General features: G+C 32.0%; 1 non-coding gene across 1 annotated transcript; it reads right to left on the reverse strand.

Moving 5' to 3' along the window:
* Positions 1–5,170: 5,170 nt before the first annotated feature.
* LOC113180717 (U6 spliceosomal RNA) lies at positions 5,171–5,276 on the reverse strand. Its single transcript, XR_003300506.1, has one exon. It is a non-coding gene; the product is annotated as a U6 spliceosomal RNA (small nuclear RNA).
* Between the last annotated feature and the right edge of the window lie 4,178 nt (positions 5,277–9,454).

The following is a 9,454-nucleotide window of genomic DNA, read 5'->3' on the forward strand; positions in this document are numbered from 1 at the left end:
AGCAACAAAAACATAAATAACCAAATCAAAATGAAGATTACATATCTAACAAATAGAAGGAAGTAAATAATAAAGAAAAGACATTAGTAAAAAGGAAAAAAGGTACCACAGATAAGGTCAGTAGTGCAAGCAATTATTCTTTAAACATAATATAAAAGTTATATGAATCTTGCATATCTAAAGATGCAGGAAAAAATTATAATAACATGGTTAGGGAGAAACACGTTTTTATATATTAGAAAACAGTGAAATTGAAACAACATTTCAAGAATTTTGAAGGTTTCTAGGAGGCAAATTTCAATTGTTTACTAGCTCAAATACTCAAGGAATAGATAATTCTAAACTTACAAAAATTCTTTCAAAGTCTAGAAAGAGTGACTATTTAGAAATTTGAGTCTAGTAAGATCATAATCACCATAAAACACTACAAAACATCATAATTAGGACAGGACAATAGGATAAATGGAAATTAAAATTCAATCACTCATGGGCATGAAAGCAAACCCTTCACTTCACACTCAAAGTCAATATGAAATGGAACCCAGCACTGTATAACACAACATAATTCATAAAATATCCTGACCAGTTTGTGTGTATTACTTGCATGTAGATTATTATGTAGTATGACTCACCATAATAGCAGACAGGAAAAGAAAACTATAACATCTTTATGATAATACTAATAAATTTTAAAAAGTTTAACAACCATTCATGACATAACCAGACCAAAAAGACTTAACAAATGTGGAATACAGGTATTTTCTTAGCTGGTGAAGTATTTTTATTTCAAAAAAGAAAAAAAACACAAATTTATTTTATGATTGTACTAGTTATAGTTCTCCAAAAAGACAACCAATAGGATGCTTGCCTGTGTGCATGTGTATACAGGCACACACACACACAAGATTTATTTTAAGAAATTGGCCTATACAATTACACAAGCTGGCAAGTCTAAATTCTCCATAGTGGGCTGGTGTTCTGGTAGGTTGGAGACCCAGGGAAGAGCTATTATTGTAGTTTTAAGTCTGAATGTTATATGCAAAATAATAAAAATAATTCCTTAAAATTCATTTTAAAATCAGGAGAATGCAAGCATGCCTACTACTCACATCGTTATCCAACATTTGCTAGCCACTGTAATAGGATAAGAAAAAGAAGTCAAAGGTTGAAAGATTAGACAGAATAAGACCAAATTTTCTTGAGATTATCTCAAAGAAAGTTTTATACCAGAAAATTACAGGTTTAATACCAGAGTGTCTGAAATTCATTTTCTGTTGTTGTAACAAAATGTCACAGAATGGGTAATTTATAAAAACAAAAAGTTTATTTTGTTTCATGGTTTTGGAAGTTGGGAAGTTCAAGAGCATGGTGCTGTTATCTGTTTACCTTCTGGTGAGGGCTGTCTTACTGCCTCATATTGTGGCTGAAGCAAAAGGGTAGGGGGCAAGAGTGAGCCAAGGAAGCTGAACTTGAATTTATAACAACCCATTCTTTTGAGAACCAAATACTTCTCACTAGCCTTCTCTTCCTGACACTGCCATATTGAAAATTAAATTTCCAACACATGAACTTCAGGGGAACACACTGATTCCATAGTGGAGATTTTAGCAATTTTTATGAATATAAGACCAATGTGTAAAAATATCAATTTTATTTGTATATATTATCCATAAACATTTAGAAGTATGTAATGGAGAAAGATATCGTATAGCCTGGGGATGAAGATTAGTGGTAGAATACTTACCTAGTATGTGTGAGGTCCTGGGTTCAATCCCTGATACAGAAACAAGGGGGGGATATTTTATTCAATAGTTATAAATGTACCTGCTACACATGCATTTTACAAAAGGTACAATCTTTATGTATGTAATGATGAAATTTAAAAAATGGAATTAAAGAACTGAATATATAGACATACTGTTATAATGAACAGAAAGTCTCACTAAATGCTGACATTTAGATGCTGTTTAATTCCAAATTAATTTATAGAGTCAAATGAATTAAAATCCAATGTTATTTTTAAATGAAATTTGGCAAGCTGTAAAATGTATTTGAAGAGCAAAGGGCCCAAAGAGCCATAAATACAAATTTCTGTACATGTATGTATGTGTGTACATATATATATATATATGTATATATATTCTATATGTGTATATATGACATATATATGTCTGTATGCATATATGTTCTATATATGTGTGTATATATATATATGTACACATATATGTGTCTGTATGCATTTAGATATGTAAATATGTATATAAAATATAGGAATAGATACATAATCTCCCATGGGCACATAACAGAGACCCAAAAGTAGACTCATGAATCTGAGTTCAATTTGGTTCAGCAGATTAGTGGGAAAGTTATTGATTATTCCTGTGAATCAATATGTCCTTTGAAGAAGCATTTCACAAGAGAAGAAACATGAGTGACACATAAACATGGAAAAGTCCTCAGAGTCATTAATAATTCAGAGAACTGCAAATTAAGACCAACAATAAATATTTCATAGTCACTAGTTTGGAAAAAACTTAAGTCCTGCCAATGCTATGTTTGAGGAAGGATGTAAATCAAAGGAAACTCTTATGACTGCTGGAGGAAGTATAAATGGAAGTTACTTTGAGAAATAATTGACATTGGTAATGTGTGTATCAGATAACTGCACAATTCCATTCTATTCATAGGTATCTGCTCTTAATTCCTGCATATGTGCACCTGGTAACATGTACAAATATATTCAGAGTACACGTGTATAATAGAAAAAAATAAAAATAACCTACATTAGTTCTCTATTGCTGCTTAAGAAATGACCAGAGATCACATGGTTTAAAACATTTATTCTCTCACACTTTATAAATTAGAATCTTGAACCCGTCCTAATTGAATTCTCTGTACGGTCTTATGAGGCTGAAGTCACAGTGTTGGCTAGGTTGCTTGTTTATTTCTTAAGCTTGTGTGGCAGCTGGCAGAATTCAGCTTCATGCAGTTGTAGGATTGGGGTGTTAATTTTCTTGCTGGTTATTATGTAGAGACCACTCTCAGTCTTAGAGGTTAAAAGTAGTTCCTTGACCCATGATTGTCTCTGGTTTTGAATCTCCCTGACTTCATTTAAACATTCAGCTAAATAGATCAGGCCACCTGTGATACTCTTCCCAATGTAAAAGTAACTGATCAATCATTTTTAATTACATCTTTAAAGTCTCTTCACAGCAGCATCTAGGGTTGTGTTTTGAGTAAGTGGGTGAAAATGTGTGTACACCAGAGTTGAGAATCTTGGGGGGAAATCCAAGAATTCTTTCTGCCTGCTACACAGTTCACCATTAGAGGGAGTATATTTTTATGATACAGTCATATGACATTAACTTAAGGAAATGAAAACAAAGTTCAGCTACATATTCATATGTGGATAAAGAGTAAACATATTTTATTGGAAAAATAATACTATGTATGATTGCAAAAATATAAATGCCAAAATGAACAAAATTACACACAATTTAGGTCTATACTATGCAGAGGTGGAGGGACTCTAAATATAATGAAAAAGATGATTAGCACTAATTTAGAAGCTATTCCTAGAGTGGAGGATGGACAGGGAGTGTGATTACAGAGAAAAAACACAAGGGGATTTAAACTATTAATGCTTTATTTCTTAAGCTGCATGCTAAATGTTATACATATATTTAAAACACTATATACTCATATAATGTATATTTTTCTATGATAGATTTCACATTAAGATATTTTCAGATAAAACTAAATAGATTCGTTGAAAGGAAAGACTCCATTTACAAAATCAACAAAACATGAAATAATAAGAAATTTATAGGCCTCATATCATAAATTATAGTTTTTGAATGGATGGAAATGTGTCTTTTTCAACATAGGATCCAATATCACAAGTATGTCAAAGACATACTTTTAAATACCAAATTTGTCAGCTTTCCTATTAAATTTATAATGTCTGTGACTTTCAGCTTCATACAAACAGATCAATCTTAAGTCCTTTCATGATTTCCATGAAATGCCTCCTTTCATTTCCTAATCTTCCCTTGAAAAATGAAACTAACTCCAGTAATTTGATACCATTTTACTGCCCACCTAGAGCAAATGCTCACATGGTGATGCTCTTCATGGTCCTGCCCCATGGGTTCATCTCTAGCAGCATGTTCTGCTGTGACCAATGCATTTAAGGAGTGTGAAGAGGAAGTAGCCCCCATCTTCTCTTTAATTTCCCAAATAATATCTGTGAATATAGAATCCTCACAACTTGATTTCCTAATTAAGAAAGTGACATGTTTGGAAAGGATTTTAAATGACAGCATTTGTCAAGCTGTTTGTTTAGTGAACTCTCTGGGTGCACTGTTACACCAGAACTGTCTTAATTAAGGTTAATTGGAGCATAATTAAAGCTGCTGCTGACAGAAAAGATTCCACTGGTTGTAAAATGGTGAAGACCCTTAATGTCTAGACTAAAGGACAAGGCAATTGGGATAAACCAAATTTCAAAATATACTGTGCCTTCAACAGAGAGATGATGCTCCTGGTCTGACCTGTTTGGAAGAATCTTGTTCATGTATTTGGAGGTACTTATGGGTTTTGAATAAGACAATTCTTTTTTAAAAAAAATTTATATATATATATCATATATATAGTAAAATGATTATTTTCATCAAGCTAATTAACAGTTATTATTTCATAGTTACCTGCTTTCTTTTGGAAGGGTACCTAAAGTCTACTGTCTTAGCAAATTTCCCGTATAAACTACAATATTATTATTAATGGTATTCCTCTTACTATACATTAGAACTCTAGGCTTGTAGGCTGGTACTCTTTGAGGTATATCTCCAATTTCTCTCCTTTATTCCCCCTGATAATCACCCTTCTGCTTTGTATTTAGATACTCAACTTGTTGTTAGATGTCAAGTATAAGAGAGATCATGCAGTAGTTTTCTTCATGTATATAGCTTATTTCACTTATCATGATGTCCTTTAGATTCCTCCATCTTGCTGCAAATGGCAGGATTCCTTCTTTAATAAGACTGAATGATATTTCATTGAACACATATACCAGAATATCTTTATGCAGTTGGCCATTAACAGACATTTAAATGGTTAACATATCTTGGCTATTTTTTTGAGCTAAAATGTGCATTTATTTCAAAGCAGTAAAAATATGGAATGCTTCACATATTGTGTGTCATTCATGCACAGGGACCATGTGAATTTTCTCTGTATCATTCCAATTTTAGTATATGTGTTGCTAAAGCGAACACATATCTTGGCTATTATGAGTAATGCTTAGGAATATGGGAGTGAAGATATCTCTACAAGGTGTTGATTCAATTTTCTTTGGATATATACTCAGAACAGGAATCTCTGGATTATGTGTATTTCTATAGGTAACTTTATGAGGAACTCACATACTGTTTCTGTAAAAGCTTTACCAATATACGTTTCTACTAACAATGTTTAAAGGATCCCTTTCTCCAAACCCTTGCAAATACCATTTTTTTAAATCATAACCATCTAATGAAGTGTGAGGTTATATCTTACTATGGTATTGATAAGTATTTCTTAGTGATTTAAGCACTTTTTCATAAGCATATTGGACATTCTTACTTCTCTGGAGAAATGTGTATTTGAGTTCTTTACCCATTTTAAAATTGGACTGTTCATTTTTTGCTATCAAATTGTCCTATCCATAAAACTATTGCTAAAACCAATGTCATGGAGCTTACTCCCATTTTCTTTCAGGAGTTTTATGGTTTTATTCTTACATTTTGTTCTTTAATCAGTTTGGGATTGGTTTTTGTGTATAGTGTGAGATAAGAGTCTAATTTTATTCGTTTGAGATTTTTCTAGCACCATTTACTAAACAGCTTATCATTCTCCTACTGTGTCTTCTTGCTATTCTTGTCAAAAATCTGTTTGTTATATATGTTTGAGTCCATTTCGGAGCTTTATATTCTGCTTTGTTACCCTATATATCTGTTTCTATGCCTGTATAAAAAGTTTCGGTTACAATAACTATGTAATATAATTTTAAATCAGGTAGTGTGATGCTTCCAACTTTGTTTTCTTTCTCAGAACTGCTTTGACTACTTAGATTCTTTTGTGGTACCATGGAAATTTTAAAATTGTTTTCTATTTCTGTGAAAAATGCCATTGGAATTCTGATAGGCGTTTTGTTGAATCTGTATCACTTTGGATAGTATGAATGTTTAAATATTAGTACTTCTTTTAATCCATGAACATGGGTTCCCTTTCCATTTATTTGTGTCTAATTTACTTTATTCATGTTTTATAGTTATTCCTAGTTATTTTATTTGATGCTAGTATAAATGTGGATTAAACAATTCTGATTCTAGCCTCATAGCACTTAAGAAAATGAGTAGGATGGCATAACTATGTTAAAAGTTAACTCAGCAAAAATCAATCCCACTTTTTCTGTATTCTTATCTTCTTCCTTGGCAAAAAAGCAAAAAGTAGGTGGGGTTGGAATATTGGCAGTGAGAGCAAAGACAATCATTTTCTAGTGGTCTTTTCAGTAATCAAAAATAGACAAGAAAGAATGTCGTGGCCTATCCCCTGTGTCTTTCAGTGTCACTATGATACCTTACTGTACAGACTAGGGACTTATGTTAATGATGGGCCTGGGTTTCTTAATAGTGAGGGCAACTGAAACCAATGCTAGGGTAAATCATGAAATTACCTGTCCCTGGTACATTTAAAAATAGGATGAAAGCACTTAGCAATGGCTAGTTTTACTAAGAATTATTTGGAAGGTAGAAATTCACTAGAACCTCTGTAAGAAGGATCAGGTTTTCTTTTTTTAAATATACATATATTTTCAAATTTCATTCCATGTGGACAATATTAACATTAATACTATGGTTAAGATTAAATATAAATTACTTACCAAAAAAGTAATAAGACATACAAAATTCAAGTCCAAACATATTATTATCAGATTCAATTGACATAAAATAATTCAGTTAAATTGTTATGCAAGTTAATAAATATTTCTTTCCTAGTCTCCATGTAGACCTGTAGGAAAAGTTCCTGTGGCAATGCTGGTCTACAGATCCCCTGGTGTGTACAGCTGAGACAGATAATGTGTTAAAATATTTCTTTCTTGGACATTTGGAACAAATTGCATATCTATTCACTCTTTCTCCAGTTGGCTGTTGCTTTATAATTGTTTCATAATATATCTTCTGTCTTCACTATGGAAATTTGAAATGCTTATAAATTTGTAAAGCAATTTTTTAGGCCAGATCCACTTACCCTTCTGACATGTTTAGATATTCTTCAAAGAATACATTATTGCTTGAAAGAGAGGATTCATTGCTCAATGAAGAAAGAATAAGATATACTACCAGGCATATTGCTTGCTTTTGTATTCAGTTTGAATGTGTTGGGTTTTTGGCAGATGAACCTTTGATAAAGTCATCCTTTTAAAATTATTTTTTTCCTAACTCTCATTAAAACATAAAAAAACAAACAAAAAAAAACAGTTTAAACACAAGCATTAGCGGCAACTTTAGGTGAAGTAGTGGGCATAAGGTCAGTTTCCACTAAGTGGGTAAGCCTGTCTGATGTTTACCTATAAATTGAGCCTGTTTCCAGATATTCAATGGGAGGGTTTTTCTTACATGATGATAATAGACACTAAATACAAGAAAACTTTCCATCCTAATGCAAAACTGCTTATTAATTATATCAAGGAGCTTCACAAGCTATTGCTGAGCTTGACAGGTGAGTCTCTGCACGTAATGGTGTCCCCTGACTTGTGAGACTTTAGATTACATGCTGAGAAGGCAAAGGATTAATTTATAATGCAAAAGAGGTAGAATATCAGAAATGTCTTTTCTTAATAATTTCTTGTTCAGTATTCAGAAACACAGTATGTGTACGTACACACATACACACATATATTCATACATACATACATAGGCTTGTGGTTAGCACACAAGTTAATTTTAAATACTATCATCCTGTAAGCATCAGCAATTTACAAGTTTTCAGGAAAATGAAACAATGATATACTTGAATGTCTGAGGCTCTGATAAGCATAACTAAATCTCCTTAACGGACTGGAAGGCAGTTCAAGATTTTTTCATTCCTCTGTGTAATCATTTAAAACAATACTTCTCATTGTTCTGGACAACAAACATTAAGGGATAGATGTTCTCTTTTATTCTATGATACACTCCAGCTATTTATTGAGCGAAATTCTGATAACTTGTACATCATTTGACCACTGAAACTTGAGGTGTAGCTTAGAGGGCATGAATTGTTATCCAAGCTTTTTTATTACAATTGTCCCTTACATGAAACTTGATCAAAACATTTACTGGAATTTATGATTTTTTTTAAAAAAATTTAAGTCATTTTATTGTTTAAATTTTTCCAAATGACATTTTACAAAAACCACCCTAGTTTCTTCTTTTCTCCCCCTTCTACTTATAAAAGAGTACTCTGCCTGCTGACACTACTATCGAGAATTCATCAAAACAGTACTAGCTTATACTATTTACCCAGTAATTTTTATATGCAAATTAAGAATTTCTAATGTATGCCATCAGAACACAAGTTACATTCTTGGCCATTTACTAATGGACACTACAACAAATACAAAATGTCAACTTGGAGTGAGTGTTTCTTTAAACTATGAAGGGAGGAAACTATTAATTTGAACACATGAAATCACTGTTCCTGTGAGTCAAGAATTGCCAGATATTGGTGATTTTATGTGGTTCATCTAAACAGCTGATGGGGCATGTGTTTTTAGACTATTTTAAAAAATTTAAATCTCAAATTATTCTATAAAGAGCAACTTGCCTTTGGTAGATATCTTGAGATTTCCTGGAGATGGAGTCATATTTTCTTTAGAGTGATTTGAATTTAAAATATGTCTGTTTGAAAAAAGAAGGGGTGAGGGGGAGACAAATATATGTCTCCCATATTGTTAGCATTAACAGGTTTTTTTAAATGTTTTTTTAAAGGAAATCAAGACATAATCAGTGAAATGTTTTCATAAGCCCTAGGTGTAGTATTGAAAAGCACCCTGATTCCTTTTCTCAATATTCAAAATGACATTAAAGAGAGCTACATGAAAATGGCTGATCATTTGGGAGGAATTTTCCCTTTATTGTTGATTTCATGATATAAAAATATCTGCACAAATCTTTGTATAGATTTTTATGCATAAAAGTGAGTAATTGTGTGGAGCTTTTCTGTCCATTGTTGATTTCAAGATATGCAAACCTTGTTCTGTAGGCAATTAATAATTGCTCAATTACATCCCCATTTAGAAAGCAAACCTATGTTTCTATAGACCCATAAATAGAATTTCAAGAAAACATCCAACTTCAAGTGAGTTTATTTCAATTTTCCATTGAATTTGGATGTTTAGAAAGTAATTTTCATCCAAATATTGCCATAGTCA

Source organism: Urocitellus parryii, chromosome 6, assembly GCF_045843805.1.
Source record: "Urocitellus parryii isolate mUroPar1 chromosome 6, mUroPar1.hap1, whole genome shotgun sequence".
Classification (NCBI taxonomy): domain Eukaryota; kingdom Metazoa; phylum Chordata; class Mammalia; order Rodentia; family Sciuridae; genus Urocitellus; species Urocitellus parryii.